Source organism: Mytilus californianus, unplaced genomic scaffold, assembly GCF_021869535.1.
Source record: "Mytilus californianus isolate M0D057914Y unplaced genomic scaffold, xbMytCali1.0.p SCAF_6, whole genome shotgun sequence".
In the NCBI taxonomy this organism is placed as follows: Eukaryota; Metazoa; Mollusca; class Bivalvia; order Mytilida; family Mytilidae; genus Mytilus; species Mytilus californianus.
In genome coordinates, this window is record NW_026262712.1 from 24,245,572 (window position 1) to 24,271,278 (window position 25,707).

Consider the following 25,707-nt stretch of genomic DNA (forward strand, 5'->3'; position numbering starts at 1 on the left):
CTCCTAGCTGACCACCGGATATTGTTATAGCCTGGGCTAAATTCCGCCGTTTATTAAAGTAGATGCCGACCAAATAAGCTAGTGGTCCATGTAAAAATGAAAACGCAAGACCTAAAAATTATAAATCAATATGTAAGGAACAGAAATTCAGTATTTGTAGTATTTTGAATTGAACTATTTTATCTTAATTAATAGTCATGTTTTTGTTAAAGAAGAAGTCTTTCCTATACCATACTTTCTTCCTTTTTTGTTTATTTTAGTTTCGTTTGTTTTCGTTTGAATTTGTGTTAGAGTTTGTATGTGTGTATGTGTGTTAGTCATGTGTTTGGAGGGGATTCTGTTATATGTATTACAAATAATTGTTGAGGCAAAACATCGCTCATTATACAATTCACAAATAAACAAATTCCTGTACTGTTACACTACTTAACACAATTTAGAATACTATATTTTTTGTAAGATTAACATAACTTAACACCACAAATGAGTTCAAATCAGGAACTTCTAACAACTCTACTTAACCAATTATTAACAAGACCATTTTTTTTTTGGAAATGATATCCTTACATTTTTCATTGGATGTATTTTGATCGTAAACAATTACTACAAGACAAAAAAATGTAATTGCAATTTTTTTCGTATCTGCATATTTTCATTTGGTAGTCTGAAACATATGCTGTTTTCCTGATGTCAGTGAAAACTCATCAAAGACACCATACGTATAATGTGTGCACGCCAGAAGCGTGTTACGTGTACATAAATCCCACGATGTATAGCGTGTTGTATCCTTGATTTGTATTTTTGTTTTAATTTTTTTTTGTTCAACTGGCTATTGAATAAGAGGGTGTATATCACGTTACCCTGATAATTCAGATCCATTCTGTCTGGAAGCAAGGATCTGTTATACATGTTGTGTTGTTGCATTGTTTAGATTTTTTTCTATTATTGCCCCTTTGTTAGTAATTCGATAATCATCATATCGTCTTTGAGCTTTAACCTCCCGAGCGCAACATTGCTTCTTACTTAATACTGACTACCTATGGTGCAATTTTTGTTCTATCACTTTAGCTTGTAAATATGTTATTGATGTTATTATTTGTTTTTCCGATTTGATTTCCCACACTATTTATGTTTTCATTAAAAGAGACCTTAAAAATAGAATACCTGTCAAAACCCCATTTGTGAAGAGTAAGGTTGTTGTGTCGGTTGCAAAGCTGCCACCGATAAAAGCCGCACTGGATAAAACACCCGATATCATAATACACTGTCTGGTTGATAAATACCGAAGACCAATTGTAAGCACTGGCAATGCTGAAAATATATTTTTTGTTTGTTATATACATACATGTAAGGTAGCACCATAGCAACCTCGATTTACATGACTTAAGATAAAAACAGTTTGATTTTATCTTTTCTACAGAAAGTTAAGGCAACACATTCATTCACTATTTAAAATAGAGAAAGGACATAAGGAATGTGTCATAGAGAAAACAACCCGACCAAACAGTTGTTTATACAATATGTCAAGATTTAAATCTTCAGGGTAGTACACATATTGTGTAGAGGCCAGCTGAAGTCCGCCTCCGGGGGCTTAATTTTTCCGCTGTGTTGAAGACTGAGCAACACGAACACTTCTGCTTACTAGGATAATAGCAGGTGCTCCGGAAGGATAATCATTTTTTTTCTCTAAATATGGGAATTGTCGTGTTACTCATAGTAGGTCGAAAGTGTGTGTTAATTCTTATTCGATTTCACTATTCAGAAACAGAACAAAATACTGGCTACGACAATTGGAACATATTCATTGTTATCTTTGACACAGATATTCCATAACGGACAACCTACTGATTTTATCATTTGAACAACTTCACGACTAGAATTCTTGCTTCATTAGATTCATAAAAAGTAGCATTGATAATCTTGAGAAAGCAATGACATATTCTTTACTCCATGCTTTTCTGTTCATTTTCATTTTCTCAGCACTGTATCATTTGGAAACTATGGGTTGTAGGCCTGCTGTTCGGTGTTAGCCAAGGCTTCGTGTTGAAGGTTGTACTTTGACCTATAATATTTTTTTTTACAAATTGTGGACTTTGATGGAGAGTTGTCCCATTAGCACTCATACCACATTTTCTTATATCTATAAACACCTAATCATAAAAACTTTAGACCAGGGTATAATTTTATTGTGAGGAATGATTACTTATTTTAGATTTGAAATTATGAAGACAGATACAAATCAGTGATGGTTTGAAAGAACCAATTCTACATATCAAATGAACATCCTTCTTCTCCCATATTCTTAAACTGTGATTTATCATGTAAACATACGTTGTATGTTTTGATGTTGGTTACTGCTGTGTGTATTGTAAACCAGCTGCTTGTTCAATTTGTTTTGTGCAATACGCCAGCATAAACAAACAAACAAAATTAAGGAAGAAGGAAGGAGAAACAATGAAAACAAATTTTTACACAGATAGTTTTCGAATAAACACGACAGTCTTGGAGTATATTTTGTAGGTACTAACATTGCTAAGCATCTTAATTACGTGTAAACGTGTTCTTTTATTTGTCTTTGTAAATTATTATCTTTACTGTATAGTCTATTTTTGATAAGATCCCTTTGACGTGGCTCGGTACTTATACATCCCGTCATTGTGTTATTGTGATATGTTAGGTTTTGTATTCTTGTCGTGTTTTCTTATGTGCTTTATCTATATGACTTTATGTTTTTCTTTGTTGACGTTTTTGTATGTTTTTATTGTGATTAAGATTATTACACAATGGCTACTACTTAACCACTATTTTTGACCTTTTTACCTATTCTGTCTGTTTGTTTTGTTCACACATTGTTCATATTGTTGTAAATATAAACCAGGTTTAATCCATCAATTTCTACTTAAGAAAATGCCTTTACCAAGTCAGGAATATTCCTCGGAGTTCGATATTTTTGTTATTCTACTTTTCACAGAAATGGATATGTACAAATACAATTTTGGACTTTTTTTTTAGAATCGTTCAGTATCTAGAACAGTTAAATATTTAAAGCAACAATAAATTATATATTTATATATCTCTACTTGAAAATGGAGATGAAATACTGTTATGACGATTTTGAATATGTATACTTACTTGAAATACTATAAGTTGCATGCAGAAGACCAGTTATGGATGAGGTTAAAGATGAACTGGAATCGAACTTGTCAATAAAACCATTAAAGAAAATACCAAAACCTCTCAACGAGGAAGCAAACACACAAAAACTTGCCGTGGCCGCTAAAATGATAATAAAAAAGAAAACAAATAAAAACAAACAAACAAAAAAACAAAAAAACATGGCACAATTCTTCTTTGAATTCCTTGTTCTAATATGTCAAATGAAACGCACATACTATTTGATAAAATTGTAGCATACATCTGATAAATTTGTAATGAAGTGATTTGTCTTACCAAATGATATAATTTGAAGCTAATTTGGTGACTGTTTGTCTACAAGAATGTTTCGATATGCGAAATTTTAACATCGTTAAAAAGTAAAATAACAAAAAATACCGAACTCCAATGACAATTTAAGGCGGAAAGTCCCTTATTAAACGTGAAAATCAAAAGTTCAAGAATAAACTACCGTTTCCCAAAGGTATGTTAATGATTATAGTTATCAGATCATGACACTTTAACCTGTATATATTATTTGAATATCCGTGTCGTCAGGTTGCTGTCTTATTGATGTATACCACATATATATTTCTCTTGATTTACGACAGCACACCAGGACACCACAACCGAAATATAAACTGCGCGTCACACGAATATATCAACCTCACAAAAAGTAACGTATTATTTTCTACAAAAAGGAACTGCTATTATAATATTTCTTTTTAGTTTTTGTCCTTATACTTAAAAAAGACAACTTCAATATCGTCATTGTAAAATTTTGATCTCGAAAAAAGGTATAATGATATTTAATTTATTCAAACATTTTGCTTCGTATCAAAAACGTTCCGGTTTGAATTTTTGTTATGTTTATCATCATAACATTTAACATTTATTTGTTCAATTTGAATAAATCCTTTAAAGACACAATTTAAGCTTTAACTCATTTAAGCCGGATGTACATTATAAAAAAGAAGATATGGTATGATTGCCAATGAGACGACTCTCCACAAGAGACAAAATGACAAAGAAATTAACAACTATAGATTACCGTACGGTCTTCAACAATGAGCAAAGCCCATACTGCATAGTCAGCTATAAAAGGTCCCGAAATGACAAATGTAAAACAATTAAAACGAGAAAACTAACGGCCTATTTTATGTACAAAAAATGGACGAAAAACAAATATGTAACACTTTAACAAACAACAACCAATGAATTACAGGCTCCTGACTTGGGACAGGCACATTCATACAGAATGTGGCGGGGTTAAAAATGTTAGCAGGATCCCAACCTTCCCCCTAACCTGGGACAGTGGTGTAATAGTACAACATAAGAACAAACTATAAAAATCAGTTGAAAAAGGCTTAACTCATCAGATGAAACAGTAGAAATACACCAAACAAAAACACAGAGCGGACGTGGCAGTTAACTTTCTCATTTTTGTCCTTATACACGAATGTATTTTTACAGCATTGCAAATAAATGGGAAATACACCTATCATGATTTTTATAGATAAAAATTAGTATAATATTGAATGGTTTCAAATTTTCATATTTCTTCAAGTTAATTATTAACTTACTATCAAACACATTTTTAGCATGACACTATGACGTGATTATTTTTTATTGGTTCGAGTTTTGATGTATTTGACCTGTTATATAATTCAAACACAAATATGCTGCAATAGTCATAGTAACGTGTTGTGATAAAAATATGTCAGTCATACCTGCAACAACTACCCAAGCCCAACCATGATCTACATTGTTATCCTTTTCTTTTTCTTTTTTCTCAACATCCGTATCTTCTCCATCATAAGAATTGATCTCCGCATCCTTGATATTTATCTCTTTATTATCTTTTTTCATGTTTCCCTAAAAGTAGTCCAGAATTACGATAAAAACATTGCTGGTGTAAATCGAATAGTAGTAAAATATCCTAAGGTCAGGTGGAGTCTAGTATGTCTGGTATTTTTTTTTTTGTAAATCTTTTTTTCATGTGGAATGCATATATATCTTTCAAGAAACGTCAAAACTGATCTTAGATTGCTGACATATGTGAATGGATTCCTTTTTTCTATATTTAATCCCATTTGTTATAATTTATTAATTTATAGTTATGTGTACATTGTAAAGCTCAAAAATGTTTACCAGTCATCACGGTTTAACATTTATGCTTATATATCTTTTGCTTTAGAGTGTGATAACAAGTAAAACCATGAAAAAAAGGAAACTGTTTGTACATTTGTAGACATGGATACCATTCCTCCTTTTTATTAGAATTCTTACTAACAAGTCAATGTATATAGAACGGAAAAATGAGATCGTATCAAATGTCTTTTTGTTTCTCTTGTTTATATTCCCAATACAAGATCGTTATTATATAATGGTATCTCGAAATCAAGTATAAGCGATCTAATGTGAGAATTTTTATATCGTACAAAATGCATTCCAGTGCAGACCATTACATTCAAATCAAAAAGAAAGAAAACATTGAAGAAATGAAAATGTTGGAAAGTAGAATTATCATGTGTGTGCACCCTTATTATTGTGTATCCTCCTTTTTTCAACTCTTTACGCTAAGGTTTTGAATTGCATGACAAAAACGAGGCTTAATCTATGATTCGAACTTTGCCTTAAAGTTTGTACTTTCAATATAATCCATTTGATAAAGCATCGTACTCCCGATAAACCAGTTAATCTTTATCTTTTCATTTTATTTTAATTTTACACAAATGCAATTTTACACTTCCACTAAGGAATTGGAATTGAACATACAATAACCAGCTGTAAATACTTCGAATTCGAGTGGCTAGAAATTTATGCGTAGAATCAAATATTGTACTATCAATTTATATTTATACCATGAAAACTTTTACACTGTTCATTTATCATGTTTTTGTATTTACATTTATTGGCAAAGTGCATGCGAATCAAATGAAAAATAAAATGTATAAATGAAGAGAAAAGTAGCATAAACAAGGGTAATCTAAGTAATAGATTACTTTGATCCTCATAAAAAGTACAGTTGCATAGCAATAGATGAAATAGTAAAATAGATAAAAAAACGTGTGATGATTTGTACATCCGTATTAAGCAGCTGTAGGAAAAAAATGAATATTAAAAGGATACATTTGGTTTACATGAGTAAATGTTATGATGAAAAATAAAATTCACAACTATAAAGTCATAGAAATATGATACACGATTTTGTTTTGTTTCTTTTGCGTTTTCAGTTCAGGGTTCTGCACTGAAAAACATTTTGGTTCGAAGCAATAAGTAAACGAAAAAACAAAATTATCCAAACCTGTTTGAAAGACACAAATTGTAAAATGACGATATTCTATTATGATAAACAGACGGAAAAAAAAACATATGATACGAAGTCTTCCCTTTGTCAGGTATATAACTTACCAGATTTTACTAATTATAATAACGGCTTGTTTGCCAGAAACGTTGTGGCATTTTCAATCCTTTAACAACTTGATCTGATCTGTCAAAGATCTTTAGATGTAACAGTATAGTCATCTGATATGTAATCTTACTGATTGACACACTTTGATTGAGTCTGAATTTGCATAAATGTCGACGAAAGCAGAGCAGGAGACGCTCATTCTGTTGATGCAATCGATCAAGTTCCTTGTTGAAGTTCTCGGGATTCCCTCGGATTGTGTTTGTTACCTTCATTTGTCTATTGCCTAAATAAGTCACTGCATTATATATTAGATATAAGAAGATGAGGTATGAGTGTCAATGAGACAACCCTTCATCCAAGTCACAATTAGTGAAAAGGAAAACCATTATAGGTTAAAGTACGGCCTTCAGCACAGAGTCTTGGCTCACACCGAAACAGCAAGCTATAAAGGGCACCAACATGACTATTGCAAAACCTATTCAAACAGAAAAATCAAACGCCTAATATATATAAAAAACGAGAAACGAGATACACTTATGAACAATATTAACAAACGACAACCACTGAACAACAGGTACCTGGCTAAGGACTTGGGCAAACAAAACACATCCCAGATATTGAGGGTTTTAACGCCATGGATAGTCAAAGAAGACATGACTTGTGCAATGATAAACAAAAATTTCGGCAGGATATAGGGTAGTTAATCAATATGTATGATGTCGTATACAACTAAAGCATTCTCTATATAGAAAATAAATGTGGATGTGTATTTATACATAAAAATAAAATTTGAATAAAATACAAAATTTAGTTATGTTTTAATTTGTTGATTACAAAATTGATAGTTGTGCCAATGTAAACAATATTCAAAGATTTTATAACAACATTAATAAGATTACTTTTACTAACAAGTTTGTATAATAGTGATTTCCACGCTTTTATTTCAATATTATCATGTTAGTATGTTAGTAAGGATTGTCTGATCTCTTTTGTGAAAGCATATTGTTTTCGTAAGAAAATCAGTCTAAAAAAAATCATTGTTTTGTCGTTTACTTTTAAAACATGAACACTTCTCGAAATCTAAGATTTCCTATAAAGTTGTTTTTATGACAAATGTACAAAAAATAAATAATCATTGGAATTCTTCTATGTTGGTTTAATGTAAACTAAGACGTGAAAAACTAACAACACCATCAATAAGTACCTATGTGAAATCCAAGGTGATTTATGACGTAACAAAGTAAAGATTCTATTCGAAAAACTGTGGTCGATAATTTTAAAGAAGGAATAAACTAACAGTGCATGTAAACCAATGTGTGGTAGATGTACAGTTTGTGCAAGATCAATCGTTTTCTATGAGGATTGTGGAATTTACATATCGTTTACCCATTTCTGTGACGTTAGTCTTATATTTTATTTAGATTATTCTCCTAGAATCAATCGTCAAACAATGTTATTCTGTACTGAAAATTTTAAATTTTGTTTAATTAACTTTTTACCTCTCAAAAACGTAAACGACATTTGCAGTTTATACTTGTGTCTCTTTTTACCATAAGGACTTTCTAATTTTTTAAGTCGTATCACATGTTTTTTTTTTTATTTATATAATCAGTCATTTTTTTAAAGCTTGATCATAAGTGATGCAAATAAATACCACATCATCATCAAACTGTCTTTGTATTAAATAAAGTTAATCGGATCAAACTTCAACTTGCAATTTACATTTTAATTCTTTTTGTCAAACATTTTAATCCTGCTAGATAATTAATTCTTATCTTTCCCATATCATTCATTTTACACAGATGTAGTCTTAACACTTTCATTAAAGGAACTGGAATAACACTTACCAGTATTTCCCCTATGCTTCTATTCTGCGGAATGACTTTGCAGAATCAAAAATTGTATTGCCAATTCTTATTAACAACATCTTCAAAGTAAAACCGTTGAAAACATAAAATGTTCATTTATGAAATTACACTCATAAACGATTGAAAAATGAAATATATGAATAAACGGGAAGCAATATAACCAAGAGACATTTAAGAAAACAATGACTATTTTGCTCATAAACACCACAGCGACAGAATAATGTATCACACACCTTAGTATAATTATAATTAACATGTTTTACATTAGCAATATAATAGTATATTTCTATACTATATAGAGGTCTAAATACAGCACAAACAACATTTGTTGTTAAGATGGCAAAATGTTGTTTGTGCTGTATTTAGACCCCTCTATCAAGAAATTTGTTTTACATGCACACGTATAAAAATTGCGGTTTTTATCTAACGCAATCATAGGTTTGAACGTTGTTTTCAATTGCGACTTGTTACTATACTATATATATATATATATATGTATATAGTAACATGTGTGTGTTACATACCTGCACTTAGTATCTTGATAACAAGGGACAACAAAGCGCCTCCAATCACTGAGAAGTAAAATCACAAAAATACCCAACTCTAAGGAAAATTCAAAACGGAAAGTCCCTAATCAAATAGCAAATTCAAATGATCAAACACATCAAACGAATGAAAAACAACTGTCATATTCCTGACTTGGTACAGGCATTTGACTTTGCATGGTTTATTGCGAAGCACTGATTACAGGCAAAACCTCGATATATTAGTTTTGCAATTTAAAAAAAAAAAGTATGAAGAAAATTACTATTGAGAAGATTGATTTGAGTTTTATTCTTGCGAACATCATACTGTTGCTTGTTTCATATAATTTAAATCATAGCAATAACTTCTGAATTAACAGTATTTTAACAGTATTTTAGAAATAAAAATATAATGATATAAACATGATAAAAAGATACAATACAATATAATATAAAATTACCTTAGGTCGGAAATGTATTATTCAACAGGTATTTGAACTTTTGTTGAACACATGAAATGAAAATAATATGTATCTTACTTTTATCGTTCAAAATTGTTGTTTACAATTTCAATATAAAGAACGCTCGAGTGAGCAGACATGAATATTACATAACATGTGTATTCGACTGTATGTAAACATTTAAAAGATACAGTTTCTGTCATACTTTCTATGACTTTTTTTATGGTTAGAATAATTTTGTACAAAATTAATTTAATGAGCCAGTTTAATTCATTGATGGGGAACATGATTATTATCGATGTGAAATGTGTTTTGCATGCATTAATCCAGCTGAGTCATTATAAAGTAAACTTAGGAAAATTTGCTAACAACTAATGTAAACAAAGGGAAAATGGGTATAATTGTCAATTAGACGACTATGCAAAAAAAAAAAAAAAAAAAAAAAAAAAAAAAAGACAACAAATGATGTGGCTTTAAAAAACTGCTGGAAACTGTTATTTCAACAATGAAAAAAAAGTTAACTCTTAAGTAAATAAGATATTAAAGTCAAGGCATGGACAATTTAAAACTAGTTTAAACGAGAAAGCAAATGGACTAATTTAAGCTTACACGTATAGATAGTTAACAGTAAAAAAATATGACAACCACCTAACAACAGGCTGCTGACATTTAACATTCAAATAACAAAGTGTGGTGAGGTTCAACGCACTTTGCAGGGTCCCTTTCGCTTATCTTGGATAACTTGATAAAAACTTGATCTCGTTGCTTTGTCAATGGTACTTATTGCATTCACAAAAGAAACATATTTCCCCTTAAAAAAAAAATGGGAGCAAATGATAATCAAAAATTACCTTTTTCTGCCGTTTCATATATAAACATTAAAGCATCCAAATTACGTAATTTTAAACATGACTTTCATCAGGATTTTATCCAATTGATTTTGCCATCTTAACCAAAACATTCGGTGAAGATATTTAATTATGTCTTTTTAATTGTAGCTATTGGGATTTTGACTTCTGTTCATTAAACCCAATTTCTAACAGATCGGCACTTTGTGTATAATGTTTGCTTTTTATTTGATTTATGATACCAAACCAATAATTCAATCCTTCACCAACTGATTTTTACAGTATGTATTTTTTGTGTTTTTTTTTATGTTGTTGCACGAATTTCTTATACGCTGCCTCGTGATTTATGTTTCTTTCTAATAACTTTATAACATGTGGTTGTCGTTGGTCGCTATTTGCAAGGCAAAATCATTCAGTATAGATATAGCCTAATATATTGATCATGTTGATTGACAACATATTTGTTACGTTTTAAGGACGTGTTTTTCAACAGACTGTCGGTATTCCAATGGGAACCAATTGTGTCTCTCTTCTTGCCGACGTATTAATATGAGGCTGACTTCATACAGGATCGTCTAAGGAAGAAAGATAAGAAGTTAGCAATATCCTTTAACTTTATTTTCCGCTATATAGATGATGTTCTCTCACTAAATAATTTGGTGACTATGTTGAACGCATCCATCCCATCGAACTAGAGATAACGGATACAACAGATACAGTTAAGTCTGCCTCATATCTTGACTTACATCTCGGAATTGACAATGAGGGTCGGTTGAAAACAAACCTTTACGACAAAAGAGATGATTTCAGCTTCCCAATTGTGATTTTTCTATTTCTATGTAGCAACATTCCAGCAGCGCCTGCAAACGCAGTATATATCTCCCAATTGATACGATATTCCCGGGCTTGTATTTCTTATCATGATTTCCTTGATAGAGGGTTGTTGCTCACACCATTTCTCGTATCTGTTCAAGTTATTGTTTTTATTTTCATTTGCATCGTTTTTTCGGGTATGAATAAGTCTAAAAGATGAAAAACATATACGATCCTTTATCTATTGTCAGGTATCCAATACTGTTTCGTCTTTGTTGCCAGGTGCTGCAAGATGGTGTGGTCCGTTCATGTCCTACTCAGTTATTTTTTCCGGTACCTTACTTTTCGCAATTAGTTTTTATTTATATTGTACAATTGTAAACTTGATAGCACATCTATAATATATTATACTTAATTAGTTTTGAATACCACGCCACTTTGTGGGAGAATTAATATTCTTAGATATTGTGTTTTGTTTACGTACTGGTTTCCATATTTGATCTCTATTTTTTAGTTCATAGAGACATAACTTGGGAATGTTACCAGTATAAATAAACATAAAAAGCGTTTCAATCTAATTCCGAGAAAGACTTAATGTGAAGGTATGTGTAGTACAGAATTGTACAGAATAGTACAGAATAGTACAGAATTGTAGTCTACTTTTACAGAAAAGCGCTTCGGACGCATGAAATTATTAAACGTGTTGTTTTCAATTTTTTACATCACTGGGTCGATACCTCTGCTGGTGGACTATCAGTCCTCGAGGGTATCATCAGCTCGGTAGTCAGTACTTCGGTACTGACATGATTTATAACAAACTTTTCTAAAATTGTCCGTTTATAAATTTTGAAATTATAAAGAAACTAAGGTTTCAACTCCCTCAGGCAAAGTTGACCTTAGATGAATTTGGCTATTTGTTTTAGGTATTTTTGTTATATAGCTCTTCAACTGTTTCGGTACTTATACATCACTCGGATTTCAAATGTCTGGCATTGAGCGTTCCTGATGAAGGTAAATCCAGAAAAGCGCTTCGGACGCATGAAATTATTAAACGTGTTGTTTTCAATTTTTTAAACTCTTACAGGTTTGTGGCATAATAATGTTGAAAATATGCCGATCAGCCCTACATTTTGACCTTTGAAATTTAGTAGTGTATATGAGCTTTATATTCTATGATATAACGTTTTTCGAAACTTCATAGTACAAGTGGTACAAATTTAGCCGTAAAAGGGCATTCTGTAGGAAATTACATTGTCTATATTTACAGAAATGCAACCTATATGTATATATGTTCTTATGACTGAAAATTTTAGTCAAAAAATCAAGAATATTGTTATTGAAATGTCATTTTGAAGCTGATTGTCTGGATCATCCAAGTGTTACCAGGAGCCACTTTTATCAACCAATAGAAAATAAACCCTTTATAATATCACCAAGGCTACTTGAATTGTCTATTTTTATTGCAATTACGAAGCAGTCCATTTAGTGTCTTCCATGTTAACCCTTTTTCTTCATATTTAATATAATCTTGAATTTTGTAAAGATGACATTGTTTCCGTAGTACAATGTTAAATCTCTATAGCGTGTTGGAACACAACTAAGTTTTAATTACTTTGAACAGATACGGTATATACTTGTATTGCTCATTTCAGTTTTTAACCGTTTTATTTGAAAAAGTAGCATAAGTATTAGTCACGTGATTTTTGTGTGCTGAAATACAATTCTAAATAATTTTTTGTCGAAGCAATTAAGCATGCAATAAATGCTATGAGAGATTTCATTAATGAACTATAATATAAACTTATGTAATTTACCTTCCGTGTTATATTTTATAAAGGAAGACACCTCACTGAAAATGTCAGAAAGATGATTTACATTAAGTAAAACACAAATTGTAATGAAATTCGACAAAATCATCAAAAATTAAATAAAAAGGAAATAATGAAAGATAACAAACAAAACAGCATGACATCATTGAATATAAATATTAAAACGACATTTAATAAAACATACTAAAAACAGTTATATTTCAATTTCATACATTTGCTGATCCGTATCAAAACCCTTACTGTGACTTTAAGAAGGGGAACAGCAACCAAATCGCTATTCCTTTGCTTTGGGCGAGTTTAATACTCTGCGTGTACCGATTTTGTGTTATGAGTTTATATCGACATCGTTTGTTTTGTTATTAAATAAAACGTATATGTATTTAAATAATCAAATGATTTCTGCTCGGCATTTTCTGTCTGTCTTAAAAGTTCCTTTTAATACACCTCATATGTTTGTGTTTTAAGATTTACCAATACAGTTTATGCATACGTCCGATTTTTCATTCAAAGATCTTAAGCCCTAAGATGTGGATCTATATATTTTAGTTACAAAACGTATTGTTTTATAATAAAATGAACAATTTTTGAACAAAAAAAATGTAAACTGAACGCAAGGAAACGTATACATCTCAAAAGAGCTAAATACTTAAAGCTTGAATTTAAATCAATTGAAATTTAGTTAAATAATGATAAGGGTTTCCAATATCTGTTATCTTAATATTACACTTCAGTTTTCCAATGTTAGTGAAAATAGAATTTGTTTTCGAGTTGAGCATGTATACTTGGATATTAACAAGAAAAGTTCGTGTTTGTGTTTTGTTAAAATGTCTTAAGGCCAGACGTTGGTGTGAGGACGGAAATGTATGTGATTTTTCATTATTATGATTTACGTTTTTATCATTGTGATGGTAATCACACAAAGAGACACAACTCAGACATAATCAGATGCATTTCTACGTTTATTGTTTTAATCGTAGTCAATAGAATGCACATGAAGCAAGACAAAACATAAATAAAAAGGGTTCTGTGTGTGGCTAAAATACCCGAAAAAATGCATTCAATCTACATACTTGGAATTGTAATTACGCTTGGTACTATCTCTTGACAGAACAAAACAATATGACAATGATTGATCAAAATATGAATAAAACCACACACTCAGTTTATTTAATATTATGCGACAGAATGTACAGACAGAACCAATTTCTAATTGATAATCAAATGTGTATTGTGTTACAATTCACCCTACTCTGATGGTTCATCTGTCAATAACGAATATATCAAGTTCTCGGCGACTTGTTCAATTCATGCCATTATGATAAATGTGACTACAACCAACAAGCATTCAGGCACTAAACACGAATGTTTAATATATGTTTATGCTATCTGGATAGATGGAAAAACCCATACTTTAAAGATAATTCAGCTAGCAAATGACACTGCTGTATTGTGAAGAAATCAGTTAATAGCATTTGCAATATTGTTGTTGAATAAAAATACAAGCTTTCCCGGAGCAGACTGTTGTGACATTTAACTAAAGAAGTATGCAAAGCTTAAGTTTAATGTATTTGTGGAGAAATGGGAATTGTTCTTTCAGTGCAAATATCTGTTTCCGCTACAACGCTGTCGCTTAAATGGTCTTTCTGTTGTTGAAGGAATAAACGATATTTAATTGGTAAATATGTATTGATATTTTGATAGAATCAACCGTGTTTGGATATGATAAATACTTTTCAAATTTTTACACCTAAAGAAACAAAACAAAAGCTTGAAACATTTAAAAACATGGGAAATTGTGTCAATTGATGATAGCAATGATCGTTGACAGTACTTTTGATTGATTTGTTAGAAAATAAAAAAAAACATGTTCGCGAAAAGCTGAAATATAGCAAAATAAAATAATAAACAGTGATATCATATATATTTGATGAATTAGCACAATTATTTCTCTTGAAGCTCATCCTTTTCGATCATTCCCGGGTTTGTATTTCCTATCATGATTTCTTTGATAGAGGATTGCTGCTCACAAGGAAGCTATTAAACCAAGAGTTCCAAATCGTGAAGTTGAAATCATCCCTTCGTAAATTTTACGGACGCCATCACGAGTTGGTTGACCGTTATGGAATAACCGTTTCACATATGATATCGGATATTTTCCTTATGTCGTAACTACAATACCTTTCCCTTTTCACGAATGTGACCTACCGAATTAGACTATTTACCGGATTGGTAATAACATAAGCAACACCACGGGTGCCACATATGGAGCAGGATCTGCTTACCCTTCCGGAGTACCTGAGATCACCCCCAATTTTTGGTGGGGTTCGTGTTGCTTAGTCTTAAGTTTTCTATGTTGTGTCATCTGTATTATTATTTGTCTGTCTGTCTTTTTATTTTTGGCCATGGCGTTGTCAGTTTGTTTTCAATCTATGAGTTTGACTGTCCCTCTGGTATCTTTCGTCCCTCTTTTCGAAAAAATAAGAATACAATAACATACTAATGTTTCATTTAAAAATTCTTATGATTTTTAACGATGCAATGTATCCTAATCCGAAAACTCGCAAATATAAGATTTCAACCAGTCACATGGCACATCGCCCCATTGAAAACCTATCGGCGCAAAGGATCCAAGACACATTTCATTAGTATGGCTTGGTTCACCGAGTCCCATATCTGTAAATGTCCATGATTGACTTGGAGTACTTATCCATCTCATACCGTCGCCAAACTTGTATCCTCAAAGAAAATATAAATCACCTGAAACATATAAAATATTATTTTCTGTAAAAGGTAGTATACTAGAAAAAATGCCCCGATTGCACTTATTTTGCTTTTAGATAATTTTACTGTGACAATTGTATGTAAAACAATAATCATAACCAATATATAAGCTTCGTCATGTAGATTTGATTTAAAGATCAACTTTCCGACGAACATTTGAAGTATCCAAATAAGGGAGTACACACTTTTTTAGACATTCCTACATTTGATATCAGTAATAATTATCAGTTTGTTTTGTTTTTTTCATTTCTATATGTACATGATGTAGAAAAAGAAATTGAACAGTGGTTTTGATGATCAGGATTCCCTTTCCCTATCATGTATTTATCAGTTACATTAGCAGTCATAACATCGGACCAAAGAGACAACTATCCATCAACATTCAACAAATATAGATGTCGACAATTGTAGGCAACCGCACGAACTACAACAAAGAAAAAAATGCAACGACAAGGAACATAATTCATTAACTGACAAAACTAACGGCCGATTGTATAACAAAAAAAAAACGTAAAGGAAAGACATAAACCTACAAAAACGACTGAGTTACTGGGTTCTGACTAGCGATAGTCACATTAAGAATGTCGCGGAGTCAAACGTGTTTGAAGAATCCTCCTCTAATAATAACAAAGTTTGTGTCAAAACTATTTTTAAGTACATTATCGATAACTGAAACCTAGCTAAAGTATACATATTTCTATTTTTAATGCACCTTTGCTACTTCAAAAACCTAATTTTCGACCTGAATATGTCAAAGAGACAACAACCCGATCAAAGAGAAAATAACAGCTGAAGGTCAACAATGGGTCTTCAACGCAGATCCATTGGTCAGCTTTTGATGTGTATGCCGACTTTTTTGTGTTTTGTAAAGAATATGACCATATAAGATCGGATGCGAAATACCTGAACGGATAAAATCTCTGCATGTTGATTTATATTTACGAATGATGTACCGATGATTAAATTTAGTTAATGTTTTGACTAGTTTGTGATATTGAAAAACGTGGTGTAAAAATTTTTCAGTAATACAGAGATTTCTTTCGTTAAAATCAAATACTTCGTTACATAACATGTTTCTTTTTTAGCTGAAATTTACGAAAATGTTTGAGACTTTTAGTTTGGTATTAATTATCATTTTTTTGCGTGCATCCATTTAAAATCTAAATATTAAGGTCATGTTTACATTCAAGACCCCAATTACTTATAATTGTCAACTGCAATAATATCAAAGAGAATATCGATTGGCAATTGTTAATTTCCAGTTCAGTTTCCAAAACGGAAGAGTATTAAACGAAAATATTATTCTTAAACATAACTGGTTGCTGTATAGATGATTTCTTTTCACTTAATTATGTATATAAAACTCAATGACTTTGTCAAGTACGTAGACTTTCCCTTATAAAAGTCTATTTTAACTCGAAAACACCCAAAATACAATGATGACTGATTCAAAGTTTGACTTGCAATTATACATGGAAAATGAGCGTTGTTAAAGAACTCAAATCAACGACTTTTATATAAATGAGATAAATTCGCATTTTCCATTGTGATCTTTCACTTTCGTGGAAGCTAAATACCAACAGCAAACTTGTGAGTGTTTTGGAGTTAGTGAAAGTTATAACAATATATTTTTGCGCTAATTTTCCCTGGTGAATATTCAATCTTTATACGTATTATACTAGTAGCAATTGCATATTCAGTAAATTGATCCCAGTTAAAACTATTATCCAGGGTCAGTAGTTTTCTATCACGATTTTCTTAATTAGAGTAACTGGGTATAACAAGCAATGTCAGCAGGGTTTCGAACATTTTAACTGCAGGTCGTCCTATCGAAATCTTAATCAAAATCAAAAATTACCAAGGATGTCCTTTTTGTGGTATTATCGAATGCAAACTATTAATGTTTTAACCAAACATTTCGGCAAGGTTGAAATGAATGACTGGAACTGCTAATTCGTCAAGGGATCATGATGCAAATTTCGTTTTAAAGGTTAATCGTATTTCTGTCTCTTGTCTTTACATCTGATTTCGTTTTACCAACTTGCTACTTAAAGATGAATAGATTTGAAAATCGGGTATATTGCTGATGAGTAATCATCTTTGAACAAGTATATGTCAAGCAATTGCGTCGTGTTAAAATACAATTTGTGTATACATATATTTTACTCTAAAGATACATTTATTCATTTAAAAGCGACAGCATCATAAGTTTTTTTTATTGTTAACCTATGTTTTATTTTATTGTTGACAACGAGTTTATACTGTATGATGAAAAGGGAACAAAACCTTATCATAACAGTATGAACAATGCAAATACATGTACGTATACTTAGCGTTGTCCATGTTTTATTCTGTTCTAACTCAGGACTGTTGACGTTGTGACAAAAATGTGTTTAGAGCTTGATTATGCTGTTATTTATTCACCATTGGGCCTTTAGGCGAGTGACATTTAGACCAACAAACTATTTTTAATGCACCTATCTAACACACGGATAAATTATATATCTTTGGAAAGTGATACATGTGTAGAATTCATTTTGCCCGGTCGTAAAAGTGAAATATGGTGCATATTTTTTTAAATCAGGGTCAAAGACGCAACAATTTTCAAAGTTCACACCTTTTTAGAATTATGAACTAATTTAAATCTGCAGGGTTATGATATTTATCTTATTTTACCTATACAACATACATGTACTTATGTTGTTTCTCCGATTGAAAATAGCATACGCTACATGCAAGAGCGGTAATTGACTTCATTTTGACGTTTATACTCTGATATGAGAAGAACAATAATTTTGGCAAGATATGAATGAATACGAATGAATTTGACATTAAACATACTATTTTATATTGCAATGTTGGTTCTAGCATGCAACTATAAAGATAATAATGATATTTGTTTAAAGATTCAAGAATAAAAGTGAGAGAAATATCGAAATAAAATGGTGTCAAAAGTAGACGTCTTTGTCGCATCAACAATAAAGAGGGCCTCCTGTTTGTGTAAAGCTTACCCACCACGTCAAGGTTGGAGATCGTCTGGCAGGTGATTTTTTTAATTTCTTTTTATATTTCTATCTTTTGCTAGATAATTTTTAGGGTACACCAAAGGGGTTTTGATTATTTTAATAAGGAGTTTTCATATATATTTTTTTATCTAATTTAACGCAATGTTAAAAAAAATAATCACAAAATGTGACATTTCATCTTGTGATTTTTTAACATTGAAACGAAATTTAAATTCATATTTTAAAATTGAAATCAAGCCTAAAGAGTTTCCTCTTTGTCGTCATTGTCAGGGCTCTGATGGCTTGTCAATATAATAGAACAGAGATCGCTTCCCTGACAAGTAAACAGTTCTGTACAACACAGGGTTTGTTCAACACAAACACATTCTCTACTGCAAATCTTTTTTCCTTTGCAAGGACAAATCAAATCCTGAAGAAAGGGGTTGGACCATTGCAACTTTTTGTCCAACCGTACTCATAGAGTGAACCTATTGGCGGCTTTGCTTGATGTGATGTCATCCATATGTTTGTTTGTATGCTGACTCTTAGAACGTGTTGTTTGAATGAAGCTTCGCTCGGTGGAAGGCGAATTAGAGAGCAGTCTTTGCTAGTTGCAAGTCTAACACGTAACTTGATCAAATCGTGGTGACTTGACTTATATTTGCCTTTTGGGTCATACAACTTATATATAAGTTTTCTTACAACACAGATGGAGGTGTCAATATCTGAGTTACGTAGTTGTGATAGACCCGCCAGTTCTGCCGATGACGACTTCAAAAGCTTATAAACAGATTTTTTCCCAATACCAAAGAGACTTGATGTGGTGTCACAACCAGTAAGAGCATGAACTGCTGGTAGAATTTCAATTTTTTTTTTTTTACGATTTCTGGATTTTGGAAAGTTCCTGCTAGATATAATGTTTGTCCGACAGGCAGTGTATTACTGTCACAATAAAATTTTGAAACTAAGCAAATCAAAGCTTGTTTATTTCTTTTGTTCGCCAGGAATTTTTTCCAGTCTGGGATACTGCTTCCTTCATTTACATGATAGACCTTGTGTCCACCAGCTGCTTGAGACCGACGTTCCCTTTCATACCTACCAAACACATCATTCTACAATTGTTGATGCAAGACAGATGACAGCTGCTTCAAATAGAAAGTAAGCAGATCGCCAAAACTGGAAAACCTTTTCACATCTAATGATTGAAAAATAGACAAGCCATCCCTGATCACAACCGTGAATGATGGGTCAAATGGTGGAAGATTAAAAGATGGACATATTTCGCGTTCAAGCTCATGTGCAAGATCACTTTAACACATTTCCGCATCGTTTCATCATCATGAAAAAGAGAAGTGGTTATGGGTCCAATAGGGAAAGAAAGCAATTGTTCAACAGTAACATCATCTCTGCATTTCGTAAGTGCTAGGGCACGACGAAATATCAGCTCTGGATTGATATTTCCTTGAACTGTCTCTCCTGATCTACATTTTAACTTTGTTTTTTTGTTCATATCTGAAAACGTCTTTATGTTAGAGCGTTGAATTGGCCCATAGAAGCTTCTAGACATACTTTGAGACAAGGCAGAATCAACGAAATTTTTGGTCATTTCAGTACCCGTGTCAATTGCATTCAAAAGTGATTCTTAGACTTCCTTTAAAGCTTTAAGGCCAGTTGAAATACTGACCAACTCAGAAGGATGCTGTTGAATGTCAAATGGATTAAGCATTGTCTCCTGTAAGCAGTAAGTGAATTATAAAGTCGATGACTTGCTGTTCATCCCGTTTCATAGATGCAGGTTTGCTTTCATCATGCGTGTTATCACCAGCAGTAACCAAGCCTGATCTCATTTTCATTGCAGCACTGAAGTGGCCTACTATGTGTTTGTTAAATTCCATCTCATCAGTGCAGATTTTATTTCTACACTAACTGTATTTCAGGATTAAGTCAAACCTTAACCTATCAATTAATAGTTTTAGCTTATTTTGTCTGTCACCAATACTCTTCTGAGTTATCGTATCAATGCTACATTCCTATTTTCTTCTTTTTTTAATTTCATCTGCCTATTTGCTTAATAACTATCTTTAGCAGAGACCTAAGAATAACAGTATACGAACAGCATAATGACTTAAGTGTGTAAGTAAAGATAATATATTTAGTAAGCTTGGGTGCTGGGTGAACTTTAAACTCATTAATAATTAAGGTACCACCTTCTTTTGGGAAGGGTGAATTATTATAGTTAAGTAGAGTACCAATTTAACGTAAGGACAGTGCATACACATTGTGAACGCAGTTTAGAAATATGTTTTCAATGTAAATTTATAATATAGTGTTAAGCATGTTGAATGTGTGTTTGATTTGACGAGGTCATTTCAATCAAAACAATAAAATACCATTTTTACAATAGCATGGTAAAGGGAACATCTCAAAGATTTGATCTGACTAAAATAATTTTGCATATTTTGTAGTACTCCCCCATAAAATTAAATATGTAACACTCAGAAACTCGTCCTTCCCCCAAAACGTGTCCGACTCCCCCAAACGTGTCTACATGACCTCACTGAACTTGAAAACATGTCTAATTGTGAAAGGGTGCCAAAGCGTGTCATTTGTATCAACGCCGACTCCCCCAAACGTGTCCACATGACCTCACTGAACTTGAAAACATGTCTAATTGTGAAAGGGTGCCAAAGCGTGTCATTTGTATCAACGCCCAAACGTGTCCATTTTTTAATTAACACCAAGACTAGTCCAATCCCCAATAGGTGTCCATATCAAGCTTATTTGTTTTTCTATTACTGGAACTATTTTTCGTGTCCATATTGTAAATAATTTGGTTATTGCTTTTTCATACTCATTTTACTATTTCATTAAAAGATATAAATATGTTACTTTACATCTTTTTCTAAACCGGCAGTATAACCTGGGTAAAAGTGGGGCGTTCGTTCGGCTATGTTCGATGTAAATTTAAGCAGCCATGCTCAGTTAAATTGTAGATATTAAATCAGATACCTGGTGTAAGGAGAATGTCCAATTCTCTGCGCATTTCTTACTGGAGTCATAAAAAAATCGGTTTTTACTCGCTCTTGAATTTTTTAGATTAAAATCCCAACTAGTGTTAATCCCGAATAACCGTAAAAATTTAGACCCAATGCTAAATTCCCGGTATGATAATAAAACCTATCTACAGTATTTATTGTTAACATAATGTCGTTCAAATAATGTATGAACTATTTGCCACTGGACGTTATGTCTCTTGTTCGTGTGTCTTTAGTGATGTTCGAAACCTAAAATTTTTCATAAAACCTGATAACCAGTTTATGATTCTGAGAGCTTTTAAAATATCAGAACTGTTGAAAAAAGGGAAGTCAATTCTGCTGAAAAACCCGCCGTGCAATATTTGGATTAATATAAAAGGCATCATCGGAGTTTATTAGTACAAAATAATTTACATAGTAAAAGATTAATTCCACTGTACTAGAATTATTTGTATGTTCACTGTAAATGAGCATGAAATACTTGCAACTGGACAATAATCAATTTCAGTCAAAAGTTAATTCATATGTTACAGATTACATTTGCAATTATGCTAATCATTAACAACCGGCATTGAACAAACTAATGCTAATAAATGACCACTTCATCAGCTGTGTCCCCCATCAAAGAATTGCCGTAAACGTTATTGATTTCATTTAGGACATAGATGTTTTAGCGCTAAAAGACGTGAAACGTTCTGGCGTTTAATAGTGGACACGTGTTGGCGAATAACAATTATCGGACACGTTTGGGGATTAGAAATCGGACACGTTTTGGCAATATTGAAAATACGGACACGTTTGGGGAGAATAGACACGTTTGGGGGAATCGGACACGTTTGGGGGGATGGACACGTTTGGGAGTGTTACATATATATATATACAACGCAATCATAGGTTTGAACGTTGTTTTCAATTTAGGCTTGTATATATATATATAAACATTTACAATAAAGTTATGAAAGTTTTTTTTTCTAAATCTATTAGATCATTTTGTTATGTAGAATTACGTATGTAAGGAATCTTGTTATAAATGAACAGAACTAATTAATTGAAATGGAATTGACAAAATTAATCAAACACAATATCAACCTGAAAACATATTTTGAACTAGCTTGCAAAACTAGTTTCACAAAATTTATACATATTGTATTTACTTTTGAATGGTACCATGCTTAACTATTGACTCCGTCAAACAGAAGGTGGTACCTTAGCTGTTAATGATTTCATGATTATGCTTCGGATAATTCATAATATATAAAATGTACCGAAAACTTCCGTACCTGCATGTATCATCCATACGCATCCGTACAAATGTAATTACCTTGGAAAACACAATGTATACACGACTTATAAGTATTCTTCACCTTTAACTGTTTGTTTTATATTTCATACAAAACCATTTTTTTTAAATTCCTGAAAGTTTCTAAAATATTCCATTGAAAATAAATTGTGAAAACTATTATACATTTTTACATCAACAGAACAGAAAAACAACCGAATTCTTTTTTACCACACGGTTTGTTAAAATCCAACCATTAAAACCACCAAATGTTTGTTGAAAATAGAATTGGTTTTGAAGTTGGTTGTACTTATAGAAAACTCATATCTAACGGGATAACACATCCTCATTTTTACGGAGATGTTGTTTTTTGCACGGATATGTAGAAAATTATCAATCCCTTATTCTTAAAGGGTACCAATGTAAATATATCCTTGAATATTTTTTTCGTTTGTATTAGTATTGATTTTATTATCAGTGCATTAAAAGCAAAATGAATGTTATTGTTATATACTTATGCAAATGTGGGCCTGTACAATCTGTCGATACCTGTATGTTGGCATTGAACAAAGTCATGTTTTATTCTGACTGTTTATCACGTCTTCACACTAAATGCATTGTATGTTGAATGTCGACTGATTGATAATTTAGTCTTAGATGCATGATTTGTTTTATTACTTATCAATGGCTTTCAACTAGCTGTCAGTACCTGCGAGTACCCACAGATATGTACTTAATTCTTGTTGTTGTTGGGAAGTACAAGTACCTGGCCACGTACACTCTGTTTGTGTGTGTTATATATATATGAATTTCTATTTGTATCCGTTTGGTGAGTTAAGCATTTTTCAACTGTTTTTTTATAGTTTGTTCTTAATTGTACTGTTACACTACTGGCCATGTTAGGTGAAGGGTTGGGTGCCCGTTAACATGTTGAACCCCACCAAATTCTTTATGTATGTGCCTGTCCCAAGTCATTGTAATTGAGTGGCTGTCATTTGTTACTGTACCTGTTTCAAGTATGAAGCCTGTGGTTGAGCGGTTGTTGGTTTTTGCTGTTAAACAGATGTGTTGTTTGTTTATTGTTTTGTACAGTTCTAGTTTTGTTCTGTTGCACAAGTCTCCAAAATTTAAGGGGTGGTGTTGGAGCCAAATCACATCTTTAACCTCGCGACATTCTGTATGTATGTGCCTATCTCCAGTCAATAGCCTGTAATGTAGTGGTTGGCGTTTGTTGCTGTGTTACAAATTCATTTATTTGTACATAAAGTAGGCCATTAGTTTTTTTTCATTTGAATTGTTTTACTTTTGTCATTTCGGGGTCTGTAATAGCTGACTATGTGGTATGGGCTTTGGCTCATTGTAGAAGGCCACATGACTGACCTATAGTTGTTAACTTCTATGTCATTTGGTCTCTTGTGAAGAGTTTTCTCATTGGCAATCATACCGCATCTTCTTTTTTTGTTATCCTCTATGAGATTTTCACCAAAGTTGTGTAGGGGATTGATATCTATGGCATGTATAACTTAGACGATGAACGCTATGCGGTGTCCGATGGTTTACGTTTTTTTTTTTTCATTTTCCCATTTTTTTAACATGAATAAGACGAATAACTTGCTTAACTAAAGATGGATTCCATTGGTGTCGTGCAATTATATCTATTTATCATTACTATGTATAGTGCTATGAATTCATAGCATGCTTAGCTCACTAAAATTGCCTCTAATAACCGATTTCGATTTATTGAGTTCTAGTCTGATCGTTTAGGTAATCGACTAATAAAAAATAAGGGTTGAAATTCTACACCACAGGCTGTTTTCTGTCACATCAAGATAGTGTTAATATTAAACATTTACTCGTTAACGTAGAATTGCAGGGATGTGGGAATTTTCTGATCCGTAATGAAGACTTCACAATGACTTTTAGACGGAAAACAGCAACCCAAACGCTATTCCTTTGCTTTAAGTTTGTTTATGCTTTTTTGTTTACGAACAAAAATGTAAACTGAATGCAAGGAAATGATACATGTCAAAAAAAAATAACTGAAATCTTAAATTTCAATGAATAGAAATTTAGTTAAAAATGAAGTTGGTTTTTCAAGAAATGTGCAACACAATCAAACCAAGTTTTCGTGGACAAAAAGAAAAATCACAAAAATACTGAACTCCGAGGAAAATTCAAAAAGGAAAGTCCCTAATGAAATGGAAAAACCAAAAGCTAAAACACATCAAACGAATGGATAACAACTGTCATATTCCTGACATGGTACAGGCATTTTCTTATGTAGAAAATGGAGGACTGAACCTGGTTTTATAGCTAGCTAAACCTCTCACTTGTATGACTGACAGTCGCATCAAATTCCATTTTGACAACGATGCGTGAACAAAACAAACAGACACAATATGTAAAAATGTCAACATTAGGGAGACAGTAGTCAACATTTTGTTATCATCTTAATCACTATAAAAACAAACAAATGTAACAAAGAAGCAGAAAAAGGCATACATCGAATTTAGCATCCTCATTTTTATTTTTTATTATACGATTTTATTTATCTATATAAAATCCACCCATAAAATATACCATATCATAATACGACTGATTATTTAAAAAAAAATCTTATGCACCAACATCGGACAATGAAACTGCATCTTGTTGGTCGAATGTACAATAATCTAAATGATCAGTGTTTCCAATAT

The 25,707-nt window shown here is 32.0% G+C and overlaps 1 protein-coding gene across 1 annotated transcript in view; it reads right to left on the reverse strand.

Annotated features, from left to right (window-relative positions):
* The window catches only part of LOC127706093 (sialin-like), a 114,346-nt gene extending 104,882 nt beyond the window's left edge, over positions 1-9,464 (reverse strand). The window contains exon 1 of the mRNA XM_052210550.1: positions 9,422-9,464. The gene's annotated coding sequence lies outside the window, so the exon portion shown is untranslated. The remainder of the gene's footprint in view (positions 1-9,421) is intronic.
* Between the last annotated feature and the right edge of the window lie 16,243 nt (positions 9,465-25,707).